The sequence below is a fragment of the Eschrichtius robustus genome, chromosome 14 (genome assembly GCF_028021215.1).
Source record: "Eschrichtius robustus isolate mEscRob2 chromosome 14, mEscRob2.pri, whole genome shotgun sequence".
Taxonomy (NCBI): Eukaryota; Metazoa; Chordata; class Mammalia; order Artiodactyla; family Eschrichtiidae; genus Eschrichtius; species Eschrichtius robustus.
Window position 1 is genome coordinate 24,161,860 of NC_090837.1, and position 16,334 is coordinate 24,178,193.

General features: G+C 45.7%; 1 long non-coding RNA gene across 8 annotated transcripts in view; it reads right to left on the reverse strand.

The window, feature by feature from the left end:
- Positions 1 to 16,334, reverse strand: part of LOC137776261 (uncharacterized) — a 370,431-nt gene that overhangs the window by 137,225 nt on the left and 216,872 nt on the right. For 7 of the 8 annotated variants that reach the window (XR_011076189.1, XR_011076182.1, XR_011076184.1 and 4 more), the window contains one exon: positions 13,988 to 14,092. This is a non-coding gene — a long non-coding RNA (uncharacterized lncRNA). Of the gene's footprint in view, positions 1 to 4,088; positions 6,144 to 13,987; positions 14,093 to 16,334 lie in introns of those variants that run through there. The other variant, XR_011076187.1, reaches the window with a different exon arrangement.

Below are 16,334 nucleotides of genomic sequence, written 5' to 3' on the forward strand. Positions count from 1 at the left end.
GGTAGCGTATATAGCATAGATACGCTGGACAAGGAGATGAGTCACATCCAGGCGGGACAGAGCAAGATGGAGAAAGATTTCGTCACACTACTCAAAACGGCACACAATTTAAAACTTATGAATTGTTTATTTCTGAAACCTCCCATTTAATGTTTTCAGACTGTGGTTGACCATGGGTAACTGAAACTGGGGAAAGCAAAACCACAGATAAGAAGGGACTACTGTATCCCATTTTCTAGAAAGTGAGTAAACTTGAATCATGAGATTTTAGGATCAGAGAATCTTTGCAATAGTTCGAATTTTGGAGGCATGAAATACCGGAATTTGGGGGGGGTCTTCTGATTATAAACTACTTGGATCATAAAATCTCAGAATTTTGTAATTATAAATTTGTTTTCAAATTTGATATTCTTCAATCATAGCTTCTTGGAATTCTCTAAACTGAGGACCGTGGAAACCCAAAGCTTAAAGGAGCTTCAGACTCTTAAGTTCATTTCAGGGGCTAACTCAACTCTAGATTCCGTTGTTCCACCCCCTTCCCATAAAATTAATTGTTCCTTCCACATATGGTGCTATCCAGAGAGGGAACCCTGCCTAGAAAGCCACAGGGAGGAAGATTTCTGTCTCCATAAGCAGATCCTTGCCACCCCAGGGAAGGGATCAAAAGCTAAGCTTCCCCAGGGTCTAGGCAGGTGATGTATGTGAGGGCAATGGGTAGATGCAGTAAAACAATGGGGAAATAGACTCTGAATGTCAGTGTCAGGAAGACAATAGGGAGTGGTAGGGACTGTAGCAGATGGGGGATCTTTGCCATGTAGGTACAGGAGCCCATCTTTACCAGAGCATCTACCAGATGCTGGAAATCTATACTTTAATGTAGAAATCTTGAAATTCTTTTTCGATATTGGCAACTGATTCCAATTTCAAACGCAGTGCAGGCTGACACTGTGTGGAAATACCAATCAAAAATGCTCTGTGGGCCAATTCTGGCCTGCAGACCTCTAATTTTCACTTCCTGTAGGAGGGAGGCATCAAAAGAACCTCTGCACATGGTCCTGTGCGGAGGTTAGGAGCCAGGGCTCAGCAGTCAGAATGCACAGTTCAAACTTCTGCTCTGCTATGTACTAGCTGTGCAACCTTGGCTGAGTCGCTTAGCCTCTCTGTGCTTAATTTCCCCATCTGTAAAATGGGGATGTTTATGATAGGACCTCCCTCATGAGGGAGGTTTAAATGAATGAGAATATGCAAAGTCTTTGGCAAGCATACGTTAGCTTCTATGAACTTATATAAAGAGCCTGATACATATAAGCAATAGGTAAGCATTAGCTATTATTCTTAGTGTTATTATTATTATTATTCTTAAACTTAAATTCTCCCCAGCAGTCTTGCTGGGAGAAGGGAGGCAGGCAGCGGGGCTGGAATTAATATCTCTGTTTTGCAGATGAGAAAACTGAGGCATAGAAGGGTTGTATGTACTTGCCCAAGGTCACACAACAAACACATGGCAAGATGTGGCTCAGGACCCACCTCTCCGAAACTGACTCTTTACCGCCTCAGACACTGTCTGCTGTCAGAGCCCAAGGCCTGGCCTGCCTGTGGACGCTACCCACCCCCAGCCAGCCAGCGACTCCACCACATTGCCAGATGTCCCTTGCCGCACTCCGGACGCAAAATGACAATGAAGTGGGGTTTTTTTTTTTTTTCTATTTTTTAAAGAAAGAGAGAGAGAAGGGAGCAGAGGGTGGGAGAAAACTGTTCTCATCACCAACTTCTCTCTGGCCCTCTTCCCAGATTTGAAGATTCTGGCACGGCTGGCGAAATTCAGAGCAGGAAAGAAGGGAGAATGCTGGGCAGCAGCGGGGTAGCTGAGGGTCCAGAACCGGATGCTCCAATCTCTTAGTCGGACCAGCCCCCAAGGACAAACTGCACAATTGCGAGGCTGGTACAAAATGAAAAGGCAGGACACCTTGGGCAAAAATTATTAAGAATTTTAAGAGGGTACAAGACGAGCATAAAGCCAAGTGTAGGGCCCTTCTGAGCACAGGGTCCTGTGTGGCTGCAGAGGTCATGTGCCCTGGACACCCCCCACCCTCACTGAAGAAACGCCCCAATATTACACAGCAGGGGTGCAAAGAGGGTTAGCAGACACCTCCCCTCCTTCCATGTCCTGGTGAGATAAAACCACCATTGGGAGACCCAGGACAATTTTTATATAGGATTAGAAAACAAAAATCAATATTTAATTATCTGTAAGCTTTCTGTGTCACTGAATCTTTAGCACCCTAACAGGGAACACAGGCTGCCTCGGCAAAAGTAAGTCATTGAAGACGCAGCGTCTCTGGACATCCCTTTTTAGAGTTGGGCCATAAATAGAGTACATTATCGGTCCTCACATGCTGGTATTGTTATTTATCTTTACAATCTCTATTTACCTCTATTTATAGCAGATTTCCCCCATATATTATGAAGCCAGGTTAACTTTAACGGACTTCATGAAAAGAGGTACTTAAAACTTTGGAACATGCTTATGTGGACAGATGGTGAGGTTTTCAGAAGCTATGGGGCCCAGAAGGCCGATTTGAAGGGTGTTGATTTTTTTTTTTTTTTTTTTTTTTTTTTTGCTTCTTTTCTCATTGCCTGTACTCTTTCCCATGCAGGCTGCCCAGAGTCCTTCATCCCCGGTGCAGTAGCTGCAGCCAGAGTGCAAATGGATGGGAGATAGGGCTAGAAAATCCTGGCTCTGGACCTTCAAGTCTTACCTGTATATGTGCTTTTTAATCTCCCAGGCTGATGCAAAGTCATCTTTCCAGAGGCTGGAAGCCTTTGCTTTGCCAGGAAAACCCTCACCAGGGTTTGTTCTTTACCAGCGTATTTTAGCCTTCGTCATACTGGATTATAATCCTCTGTTCAGTGACCTGCCTCCGCCACCACACTGCCATCTCCCCTGGGCAGGGACAGAGTCGGGCCATGTGGGGATTCCCACTACCTAGCACAATTTCCAGCACAGAGTAGATATGCATGATGAGTGTGAGCGATCGTTATACGAGGAAAGCAGCAAAGTTAGAGTTAAAACCGGCATTAGGCTGACCTGGGTTTGAATGTCTTCTCTGGAGCTTACTACCTAGGGGACTTGGGGCAAGTTAATTAGCCTCTCTGAGCCTCAGTTTCCTCATCTGTAATGTGGGGCTAAAAAGAGTGCCTACTTCACAGGGTTATTGGGAGAAGTCAGTAAACTGGAGCAGGTGACCTGCAGAGCCCAGTGCCTGGTATGGAAAAAACACCTGAGCTGCTTGTGTATCATTAATCCTAGGACCCACACACCCATTTAGAACTCATGTGAAAGAGTAAAAGTGAATGAGTGAATGAAAGAGTGTATGCCCAGAGGGATGAATGAATGAGTGAAAACAGGGGGAAGGCCTTTCTCAGAAGCAGGGTTGAGACCAGGAAATGCAATCTAGGGAAAGGTTAGAGGCATTTCTGCTTATTAATTTAAAAAACAGGTCAGTGTACATGTATACATCTGCATGTACTACAGGTAGCTTTTCAACTCAGTTGGGAAAAGATTATCCCACAAACAACACTGGTACAATTGTTTGACCACAGAAGGACAAAATTAGAGTTAAACTGCTGCTTCACCGCCATTCAGCAAAATCAGTTCCTGATGGACTGGAGTTAACAGTAAAACATAAAACTCTATGACCCCCAAATAAAAATGCTGGTTAGCAATTTGTGACCTCAAGCAGGGAGAATGTTTTTAAGTATAAAAACAAAATAATGAGAAACAAAATAAGAGAAAACACAGATTGATTAAACTCCATATAAATGAAAATATTTAGTTTCAAAAATTAAAAGACATAAGAAACACTGGGAAAAATTACTTGCTTCATATACACTGGGCAAAGGGTTAATAGACACATTATGTAAAGAATTCTTGGATATTATTAAGAAAACAAAGAACAAAAGTAAATAGGAAAAAGAATGAAGCAAGTATATAACTGTGAAATTAATCAAAGGCGGCATAGCAATGACCAAATAAGCACATAACACAAGCTAAACTTCACTCACAGTAAAAGAAATACAATTTACAAGAACAGTTTTAAATGGTCCAATCAGCATATTTTTCTTTAATGACAACATACACTGCTCGTGAGGATGTTACAAAATACACACTTTTGAACACCGTGGGTATAATCTTTATAGAGCCCAAGAGTAAATACTTACTTTTGTTTGTATGCCTTGAGATTTTGTGGTCATTTATTATGCAGTATCTTTGTGTGAGTGTTGAGAGATAACGTTTTTGACACAGTCTCCCTGTATCAGTTTCCTCTCACTGGGAGTATAAATGGATGACTTTTTTTTCTTAGAGAACACTTAGCAGCACCCACCAAAATTTTAAATATTGTCCACCCTTTGACGCAGCAATTCCATTTTAGAAATCTACCTTAGAGCAATACTTGCACAGATGCTTAGAGGCTTATCCTCATTGACGGCCACTGCAACATTGTTAAGTATAGCAGGGAAGAATATTGGGGAAAAAAACCTAATCACCCATCAAGAAGGGAATGGTTCAGTAAACCAAAATGGCTATTTTTCTAAGTCAAAAATGGTGGTATATCTACAATTTCAACTGAATATATCCATCTAATAGAATACAATGCAGCCATTAAAAAGAAAGAGACAGTTTAACAGGTGCAGTATAGCAGGAACGTTTGTTTTGAATTAAGAGAGAAAAGTAATTTTTAGAGAGCACATATATCATGGTCTAACGTATGTAGCTAATTTAATTATGTATATGTAGGCCTAAAACAGGGTGGTTTAGGGAAGTGGTCTCCTCTGACTCTATGGATTTCTGCATTATTTAACTTGAGACTTTTTCTTTCACTAGAATTAGTTACTATGCCTTGTGTGTCTGCCCGCCCGATCAAGTCCCTGTGGGTCAGCCTGTGATCATTTCTAAGCACAACCTTATCAAACACACTTCAAGGACACGCAGGGCCATCAGGGTAACACTCAACAACTCAGCCTGGCCGGTGAGGCCGCCTGGGTCCTGGCCCCCACGCCTCCCCACCCCCGCCCATCAAGCCTCATAGTTTTCCACATTCCCATATTGTCTCTTGCTCCAAACTTTCCCTGTGCTGTGCCCTCTGCCTGGAATGCCCTTCCCTGCCTTGCCCACCTGGAAATCTCCATGGAGATTCAGAGAGCATCTTTCACAGGAAGCCTTGCCTACTGTTCTGGTCTGTGGCATGTGACTCACTGGGGTGATTTTTTTTTAAATTGTGGTGGAATTTACATACCATAAAATTAACCAGGACAAAGTGTGCAGTTCAGTAGCACTTTTAACATCTAGCTTCCCAAGCCTTGACCTAAACCTACTGCGTTGAAAGCTCTGGTGTTGGCACCAGCACTCTACATTTTTAATAAAGTTCCCAGGTAATTCTTGCACACACCAAAGTTTAATAACCACTGCCCTTTTGTCCTCCTCTCTATTAGCACATGACTGTTTGTTTTCCTGCCTGTTAATTTATAAGCCAGAGACTGAGAACCTGAATAAGGATAAGTAGATAAAGCAGTAGATATATAGACGTGGACACATGGGTTGAAAAAAGGCATAAATGTAATTGTTGTTATGACCATACTGAATAAATTGTATTGCATCCCAATAATAATAAATTTTGCAAACTGTAAAGCTCTATCCAGGTAGAAGGAGGAGGTAGGAAAAATGCCCCTCCATCTTACCACACTGTCAAAGTGAGCCAGTAGCCAGCAACCGGTGCCTCAGCCCTTGCTGGAACCTGAGAAATGCTCTCAGCTGGGGATTTGTTCCTCCCTCTTTCTGGCACTGGCTGGTGTGGACTGTTGCCAGGAAGAAAGAGTCTCGGGCAACCCTGCTGCCCTGGCTACAGAAGATCAGAGATATGGCTTAGGTGCGGCGATGTCTGCTTCCAGTGCTTTCCAAAATCCCACGCAGGGATGTGGCTGAGCTGAGCCTGAAGGCCCAGGATACTGGCAGGTCCAGCATGGCTCCCTGGACGTAGAGGGTGGGGACGGTCTCTGATGTGGAGGTTCAGTCTCCGTCTCAGGAGCCCGATCCATCTGGCTGCTTTCCACCCTCAGCCAAGGACCCGCTGCCTTCTGGGAGCCTGGGGGTGGGAGTGAGAGAAGGAGAGGAGGAAGCTGACAGCTGGGGCTGGGGCGGGGGGGAGGGGAGTAAGGGCCCCTCTCCAAAAACCATTGATTAATCTTGAAATTGGGATGCTTTCATTTCCTTGCAAACTGGAGCTCCACATGGAGAAAACTGCAGCACGCACGCCATGGGCAGGAGGGCACAGTGGGTAAGAGCATCGGACTCAGGCAGAACCTGGTTCTGCCTGTGTTCACTTCCTGGCTGTGTCATCTAGGGCAAGTTACCTGCCCTTTCTGAGTCCCTTCTTTGTCCATAAAATACACTTCACAGAATTTCTTTGTAAGGTTTAAATTATACAATATCGGTGAAAGGCTTTGTGTAGTGCTCGGGGGGAAAAGGGAAAACAGCAGACAGATCGATACATGCTAATTATCTCCGGGAGCATCTCTCTCCTTGAAAGGACGGCTTTGTTTTACATGACTGTAAAGTGCCTAAGCAAGGCAACGTGGAAGCAGCTCTGATAGCAGAATCAGAGACCTGGGCTCCATCTCTGAACTTGCTCCGCGACCTGGGGCAAGTCCTTTCCATTTCTTCTTCTGCAAACGCAAGGAAGAATCCGGTGGGGTGAGGAGGACCCGGCCAGTGCCTTTCAAGGGTCAGACCCGCTTGATCCTGAAACCCCTCCTGGCATTATTGGTCCCATTTCTCAGATGAGCACACTGAGGCTCAGAGAGGCAAAGTTCATCGCATAAAGCAATGCAACACCAGGAAGAGCTGGGATTCCAGCCAGGTGTGTTGTCAGGGTCGGAGGTCATCCTTTATCCACACTCTTTCAATCTCCCGCCCTTTAGCCTTTCAGTGATGATAGCGACCACTACTACCACTGAGGTAGCACTTTCCCTGTGTCCAGCTCTGCTTTAAAGACTTTACACTGTTCGTCTTCTTTTATCCCCACCACAACCCTGTGAGACAGGCTCTGTACTTCCCCACTTCCCAGATGAGGACACAGAGGCTCAGCTACTGAGGGGGGAGTCAGGATTTGAACCCAGGACTGAGTCTGTGTCCCAACAGGTTACCCTGCATTCACTTCTCTCCTCTCTTTCTCCTTCCCTCAGTGACTCACCAGGTGTTAAAACAGCACTGAACATGGTGAGTCAGTCAAGGCAAGAAATAGCTGCATCCCCCATCCTTTCTACAGACAGGAAAGGAGGGAGTGAAAAGGGCCTTCGGAGGGAAACACACAGCTTATCACATGTTCGATGCAGCCTTGACTTTTTTCTTATTTAACCAGCCACCTCTCTCTCTCTCTCGCTTCCCCAGTCATCCCAGTCAGGAACGACCACCAGAAGCTTACACCATAAATAAGTTGCACAAATTTCACAGATGCCCCCAGGAAACTCGAGCTGGGAAATGGCTCAGCATATGTCTAACTGGTTAATTGACTTAATTGCTGGGAGTTGGGCGATTAGCTCACTTGATCCACCCCAGTGGCCACAAAACGTCCTTAATGCTGTTCAGTTTATTTGTATGTTAAGCTCCAGTTACTACTACGGGGAACTTTTCAATTGCTGATTACCCCATAAATATATAATTGTAGTTGTAGGATAGAGGCGGTCTGGCAGCCTCTCCTGAAAGGCTTTCCAGGCAACCACGAAGGGTGCTCTTCTTTTGCTCACTTGGCAGTTGCTTATTGCACACCTACTATGTGCCAGGTCCTCCATGAGACCCTGGAGATAGAGTAGTGAGCAAATCAGACAAAATCCCTGCCCTCGTGGGGTGTACATTTCAGCAGGAGGACACAGGTAGCAACCAAGTAAATACATATACGCATACAATCATTTTAGATACGGACCAGGAAGAAACTAACACAGAATGCTGCGGTGGGATGAGCAGGGAAAGACTTTGCTTGGGCGACGGTGGTCAAAGAAAGCCTGACTAAGTCTGGCTAAGACATAAATGAGAAGTAGATGCTTCCTCTGTCAAGACAGGTGGGAACAGTGCTGGAGGCGGGGAGCAGCAAAGGCAAAGACCCTAGGCTGAAAGGGGCTTATCTTGCCTGAGAAATAGAAGCCAGGCTCGCATGCCTGGAGCACAGCGTGTGAAGGTGAGACTGGTATAGGATGAGAGGTGGGGACGGAGGCAGAGGCCAGGCATGCAGGCTCCTAGCAAGGAGTTTGGATATTTTTTTCTAAGTGCAATGAAAGGGCATTGCATGACTTGATTTATGTCTTCAAAGTTCACTCTGGCTGCTGCGTGAAGAGCAGATTATGAGTGGGGGGCGGAGGAAGGGAGAGAAGAGGGCAGACCAAAAAGGAAGCTGGGCAGCCAGTGGGGAAGGGTCTTCAGCTACCCAGGTGAGAGAAGATGACTTGGAACCAGGTTATAGTGGAGTAGATGGAGAACTGTGGATATCTGTGGGAGGGGATATTTGGGAAGTAGAAGGGATGAGACCGAGTCTGGAATACACAAAGACTCCTGGGATTTTAGCTGATGCCTTGGGATGTCAGTGGTGCCATTTAGCAAGACATTGGACACCTGGAGAAGAGCAGTTAGGCAGAAAGATTCATGGTTTTGAAAAGAATAATTTGGTCCCAGCCAAAGGAAAGATGCTGGAGTCCAGGAGACCAGTGGAGAAAATATTGCTGAAACCCAGACAAGACGTGACGGCTGTGTAGGCTGGGCCCAGCCATGGAATGGTGGGTGTTACCGTTTGGATATTTAACCCAACGCAGGATGGAGTGTCTGCAGCAAATCCACTACAGTCCAATCCATGTAGTACAAGACCTGCAAACAGAGGCCTTGATTCTGTCATACGCCAAATTATCAGCTGTAGCCCCATCTTAATCCTTCTGAAGTTGGGTGGAGGTGAGGGGAGGATGGGTCAAAATTAGAATTATATCAAGCAGAAAATAATCTTCGGTCTGGGTTGCACTGATAAAAAAAAAAAAATAGGCAGAATTCATAATTACCATATAAAACTGTTTATGTTTGTGATTATATGTTACTGCCACCTCCAGGTCCCAGCAGCAAACGACTTAATTGCTTTAGGCTGGAGCTGGGGTGTGGGGAACAGAAGGTGCGAGCAGGATGGAGGGAGGAAAACTCTTGTCTCTACTTCCCACCCACGCCCTGCCCAGTTGGGTCCTGGGTAGTGCCCTGGTTTCTGCAACAGCACCTGTCAGACAGGGTAACTACTGCCTTACTCCTGGCCAAGTTGCCAAAAGGCACAGGTAGGGCTGCCATGGGGAATTTTGGTGTTCAGTGGGATGTCAGGTTCTGGGCTGAGAAGAGGAGAAGGAAGAAGATGCTAGTTCCAAGGCAATGGGACATCAGGAACCAGCACTTCTATATACCATCGTGTGTCATCATTGCCGGTTTGCTGGCTCCTGAGCCTGAGTGCCCTAAGAGGACCAAACCTCACCAGTTTGCTCACCAACCTGTGTTGGTACCTAGTGCCTGGCACGGAGGAGGTGCCCATCTGAGTTTGAGCTCCTCCAGAAACAGGCCCTGAGACAAGGACTTCAGTGCACGTGGGTGATCCCAGGAGGCACCTGTACAGGAGTGGGGAAATCGGACAGAATGGAGAGGACACCACAGTGGGGTTACCACCATGGGCCACTGGAGCCCAACCCCGCCAGAGACCTCTGGGAGACAGTGTGGCACTGGGTGAAGAAGAGAGCTAAGGTATTTGTACATCAACTCCCGCATTGTGGTGTGAAGGTGGGGGTGGGGGAGGAGAGCTCGTTAATTTCACGTCCCCCATGTTCATGGGCAGAGAAAGCCTCAGTGCCCAAAGAAACCCTTGAGCAGAGAGACACACGTGCTGGCAGTTGGAAGTTGGCCTGGAATGCCCTGGAAAGGTCAAGCCAAGGAGACATGAGCAAGACCGCAGCAGCAGCTCCAAAAGAACCCAATAAATAGTATTAAATTAAACGAGGGAATGAGAATGAATGAATGGCCAGTGAGTTGGGGACCCTCTAAGAATCGAGCACCTAGCCAACTTACCTTTGTCAGTGCTGACTCCTAGAAGTCTCACCTTCAGGCCCTTGGGTACGTCTTCTAGCCTCTTTATGCCTCAATTTCCCCATTGTCAAAATGGTGGTCATGTGTTAACTTTATATGATTGTTAAGGACATTCAGTAGGAGATGCCATTTCACTCGTTCATTAGTGTAACCCGTTCCTTTTTATCATTAAACAATATTCCATTCTATGGATAGACCCCATTTTGTTTATCCATTCATCAGTTGAGGGACGTGTGAGTTGTTTCCATCTTTTGGCTACTGTGAATAGTGCTGCTATGAACATTCACGTCCAAGCTTTGAGATGGATATATGTTGTCATTTCTGTTAGGTAGATTCCTAGAAGTGGAATTGCTGGGTCATGTCGTAAGGTTATGGTTGACATTCTGAGGAAATGCCAGACTGCTTTACAAAGGGTTGTGCCGTTTTACATTCCCACCAGCAGTGTATGAGGGTTCCAATTCTCCACATCCTCACTGGTACTTCTTATTGTCTGTCTCTTTGATTACAGCCATCTTAATGGTTTTGATTTCTAATTTCCTACTGACTAATAATGCTGAGTATCTTTTCACGTTCTTACTGGCCATTTGGATATGTTCTTTGGGAAAATGCCTATTCAAATCTTCTGCTCATTTTTCAATTGGATTGTCTTTTTCTCAATGAGTTTTAAACATTTTTACATATTCTAGATACAAATTCCTTATTAGACATATGATTTGCAACAAATTTCTTCCCTCTGTGGATTATCCTTTCACTTTATTATTTTGTTGCATTTTTTTTTTTTGAGGTATCGTTGACGTATAGCATTATATTAGTTTCAGGTGCACAACATAATGGTTCAATATTTGTATACATTGTGAAATGATCACCACAATATGTCTGGTTAACATCCATCACCATCTTTCTTGATAATATCATTTGCAGAATAAAATTTCTTATTTTGATGAAGTCCAATTTGTCTGTTTTTAATTTTGTCTCTTGTGCTTTTGGTATCATATCTCAGCAGCCACTGCCTAACCCAGGGTCATGAAGACTTACTCCTATATTTTCTCCTAGGAGTTTTATAATTTCGAGTCTTACATTTAGGTCTGTGATCTATTTTGAGTTGTTTTAGTCTTCTGCATGTAGATATCCATTTGTCCCCAGCATCCTTTGTTGAAAAGACTATTTCCCCCCATTTAGTTCTCTTGGCACCTTTCTCAGAAAAAAATTGACCATCGATGTTGATTTCTGGACTCTCAATTCTATTCCATCGATTGATATTTCAGTCCTTGTGCCAGTACCATACTGTTCATACCCTTCTTAAGTGGTGTCAAATCCTGTCTCCAAATATTATTTTGCATGCCAGCATTTGAGCTCTCATAGTAGACCGTGAATGCCCACACACAGGGGTATAGGTCATTGTCTTGGCAGTGAGTCATGATCTAACATCTTGATGCTGTGTGACTCTGGGTCACTTACCTAACCTCTCTGAAACTGTTTCACAGAGCTTTATTTGTAAAAATAAAAATAGTGCCATCTTCCTTCCTGCCTCTCATCCTTCCTCCTCTCTTCCCTCTCCTACCTTTGAAGACAGAGACTATACCTTATTTATCACTGCATCAGCACAGTGTCTGACACAGAGTAAACACTGGGTATGTGTTCACGGAATGAGTGAGTAGTCCGTCTTGCTGGGGAACTGGGAGGACACAGTTTCCAATGTACTCACACCACTGGTTCTAAATAAACAATGGCTTGGCAGCAGCTGAGAGATCAGGTTTCCTGTTCCTGCTTTGCCTTGTTTGCAAGGTATTAACCTCCCTCCCTCATGCCTCAGTCCTGGATGGAGGCTCAGAGCTGCCTGCCTCCTTCCCTACAATCCTGGAGCCTCCTCTCATGGAGCAGAGGTTCTTAAACTTTCTGGGTTCACAGCAGCCTGAGTGTTCCAGCATTGTTTCACCAAAAGAAATCCCTCGTGGTTCTGTTTATTAGGTATTTAGGTGCAAACTTAATGAACATGGATGTCCTAACGACTTAGTAGCAGTTTGAAAAAATAATTCACGTAAGTTGATAGAAGAAGAATATTTTTATTTCAGTCTTAAATAAACAGTTACTTACTATCGAAGTGTATATGCCTGTTGGGCTCTGCACAGCTTCTGAAACCTTGGAATCAGATTGGACTCTGCCACCCTCGTTTCCCGTTCTACGTTGATTTTGGCACAGACCTTGCTTTTTATCACAGCAACCACCGAAAACCCAGGGTCACAAAGATATGACATCATCAAAAAGAATGTGGTTTGCTCTAATGCTGGAACTGGGAATGACCTCAAGCTAGTAGTTCATGTGACATTTGAGAGATGCCAAGTATTGCTAGGATGACCTTGACAATTAAAAATATCTTGCAGCTTTCCTGGGAGGCTGCTGTGGTGCCCCAGGGTGCCCCGGCTCACAATTTGGGAACTGTAGTCCCAGAGGAAAGAGTATGTGAATTGGTTCTTGAGAACTTCCCTGGGATTCCAGCTCTGCTAGTGATTCCCTGTGTGACCCTGAGCCAGCCACTTCCCATTCTGGGCCTCAGTTTCCCTCCTTCCCTGCAAACCTGGACCTCTACCAGCTCCAGTATCCCATCATCATCGTCATCCTCATCATCACCAGTGCAGCCTTTGCTGGTGAGTTCTCAGAATGCGTCAAGCCACTTCCTCCTCACAACCACTCTGCGGGAATCATCCTCATTGACCCCATTTTACTGAGGAGGAAATTGAGGCTCCAAGTGGTCCAGGAACCTGGGCATCACAGGCGGAAAGTGGTACCTTTTGTTTCCCTCTCCGCTGCCTGCCTTGGAAACCCTTCTCTGCCTCAGTGGGTAGGAAACACTTCACGAAGAGTAATCAGGGTGACCCGACAGCTTAAGGACAAATCACATGTTACATATCGACACTCCAGGGGTACAAATCTGTCCATCAATATTTCGAGTCTGTGTTGTCAGTTCCTGTGCTTTTAGCTAAAGCTCTCAGGGACCAGAGCCTATGTGTGAACTGAAAATTAAACCCTGTTCAGAACAGATTAGCTAATAATTGGATACTAGCATGGGTAGTTCATTCTTGTGTTGATCTGCAAAGACTAAACTGTTTTGTTTGTTTTTCTTTTGTCTGATTACATTGAAAACCTTCAGCAGGTGCCTTACTACCTTCAGAACAAAGTGAAAACTCTTTTGTGTAGTTTACAAGTCAGTCCTCCACCTTTATCTCTTATCACAGTCTAGACCCCATGCCCAACTCCCACTTTCTAGTAAATGGATCTGCTTCCTAATGAAATATTGATTGAGCCCATGCCCTATGCCAGGCACTATTCTAGGCACTGGGGATGTGGCAGGAAACAAAAAGATGCAGTATCTGCCCTCACAGAGTCTGTAGTCTAAGAGGAAGAGAGAGAGATAGAAAGGGAGATTTCTGGGAGGGAGATTCAGCGCTTAATCTCACAAGCAACTACAGCATCCTAACTGCGATGCGCATCATGGAAAAGAAGCACAGGTGCACTGAGATCTAATCTGAGCATGCCCCAACGGGTCCTGTCCCTACCTTATCACATTGCATTGTAATTGTCTTTTCAATTAAGCAATTACACATTAGTCTTGATCGTCCCTGCGCCCCTAACACAGGACTGGCACACAATAGGTGCTCAATGAACACATGCATCAAATGAGTAGATACTCAGTGTAGAGGCAACACAAAAGAGAAAAAGAACATTGCAATCCTGCCCCCCACAAGCACACACATCTATGAGATATCACTTTCCTACATTAAGCATTTGCACTGGCACGCTTAGTTTCTCTTTTGAAGAACTATTTTATGTCGTACTTACCATTGTGCTTCCTTCCACTCAGCTTTATATCATGGGCATTCCCCCGTATAATGCATTCAATCTGGTGTACCAGTTCCCATCTGTCGACAGCATCTGTCTGGCGTGCTTTACCGGAAAAGATGCAAAGAGAAAGTCAGGCTGTGATTGATTAATGATGTCTGCCCTGGGCAGGGAAGTAGGGCATTTCAGGGTGGGAACGTACTTTTGGAGACAAGGCTAAGAGTTTAGCTAATAGAACCTTGTGCAGACACGGCCACTGGGAAGCCAGGGCAAGGGATAGAAACCCCTTCTCTGACGGTTTAGCATGAAATTCTGCCACATGCAGTGGTGGCCTTGGGGCTCAGGGGACTGGGGCATTTACCCACCTCAACCCTACCTCCATTCAGGGACATTAACTCACTGGCACCTCGAGCCTGCCCTCTGTTAGGCCGTGCAGGCTGCCAAGGCCAGGACAACACTCAGAAGCAGAGAATCACGGGCGTTTATAGCAAGCAGATGTGAGTATTAGAGTGGACAGGACTTGGTGAGGTGCTAACAATCGCAGTTCAACGCTAACAATCCTGCTTACTTCCTTATAGTAAACCCCTGCAGCAAAGAATTTTCCTGTAAAGGGCCAGAGAGTAAATACTTTGGGCTTTGCAAGCCATTTGGTCTCTGCTACAACTGCTCAGCTCTGCCCTTGTGGTGCAAAAATAGTCACAGATAATATGTAAGTGAATGAGCATGGCTGTGTCCTAATAAAACTTTATTAACAAAAAGAAGTGGAAGGCCAGATGTAGCTCACATAGCTGGACATAGCTGATCCCTAATCTAAGTCTGGGATGATGTTTGTTTAAAACTTGAGTGCCAGTTTCAATCAATTGCCTGTGACTGCTAGGAGCAAGGAATCTTTCCCAGGCTCAATGCAAAAGAGAATGGTGCTCAGTTAGTGATGTCTGTCTTGGCCCAGTATGGGATTCAACAGCACACATACTGCTCATTTTGCATCCCTGGCCTCAGGAAACCTCAGCAATCAGAAAGCGCTCAAGCAATATGGTACAAATATCCTCTATTATTATGGGGAGGGCTCATCTGGGAAGCCTGGCCTCTTTCCAGACAGATGGCAAACCTCTGAGACCTTCAGAACCTGTACCTTTGTAGGGACTGCTCCGTCAGCCCCCTAGACCATGAGTGACTTGAAGGTAGAAACCACGTGTTTTGTTTTTTGTTTCTCCAGGCCTAACAGAGGCTGGCATAGTGTTTAGTGAATGCCTCTTATATTAATAAATGAATGAATGAACAAACTGGAGATTCAACAGAGGCAGATAACACTTCATGAATGCCTACTGTGTACCAGGTTAAGACATTGCATACCTACTATCACATCTGCAACATAAGAATCATATGAAGCAGAATCATAGAAAGTTTATTTTTCAGGCTAAATGGCTTTCTAAATTATGACACCACCATACCACTTACAACCGTGGACCAGAGATTGTGTCGTGCATTTTGTTTACACCCTTAAATGGAATCTATGAGAGAGGGAATGTCTTTAACTCCCACTTTATAGATGGAGAAACCAAGGCTCTGACGGGGAAGGCTCGCCTGAGATTAAGCAGTGGAATGTTGCCGAGCCAAAATGTGGCAGGCAGCAGCTCCGACTCTGCCTTTGAGGCTCATGATCATGGCACTGAATCCAAGCGCTGCCTGCACGCTGGGTCTCGTGTGAATAGACGGAGGGGGCTCGGCAGTAATGGTCCTGGCCCGCTTCAGCTGGGACAGGTCACAGGCTGAGCAGGACAGGGCAGCAGGGGCAGGTAAGTGTGGGCAGGGGTGGGCTGCAGCCCCACCCGCTGAGGTCCCACCCCAGCTCCTTTGCAGCAGCAGGCTGGGAGCCCTGGTGTGCCCCGCGCCCCCGTGATTGGCAGCCTGCAGATGGCGGGGGTGCCTTGGAATTTATTATCCAAGCATGCCTTTCTGAGGGGGCCTCACTGCCTGACACCGCTTTATCGGAAAGCTGGGAATGGTTAGCCGAGCCCATCTGTTAACCAAAGAGGGGAGCTCAGTGGGTGGGGAGGTCTGCAGAGTCATTTAAAAGGAATTTCTCTGATTCTGAGGCCAGGGTGGAAGCTTATCTGCCCGTGGGCCGTGGGCTGCCTGGTTTGGGGGTCTGGAGGCTTGGGGGTGGTGTGTCTGGGTTCCTCATTCTGAAACAGAAATTGCCAGGGCCCCTCCTCCTTCCGAGCAACAGCTTTGACCGGTGAGCCTTCGTAGCTGAAGCCCCCACGTTAGCGTCGCCAGTGTCTCAGGGACGAATCTGGGACAGATGGGGATAAATGCAACCATCTGCATTAATATCAGGCTCGTT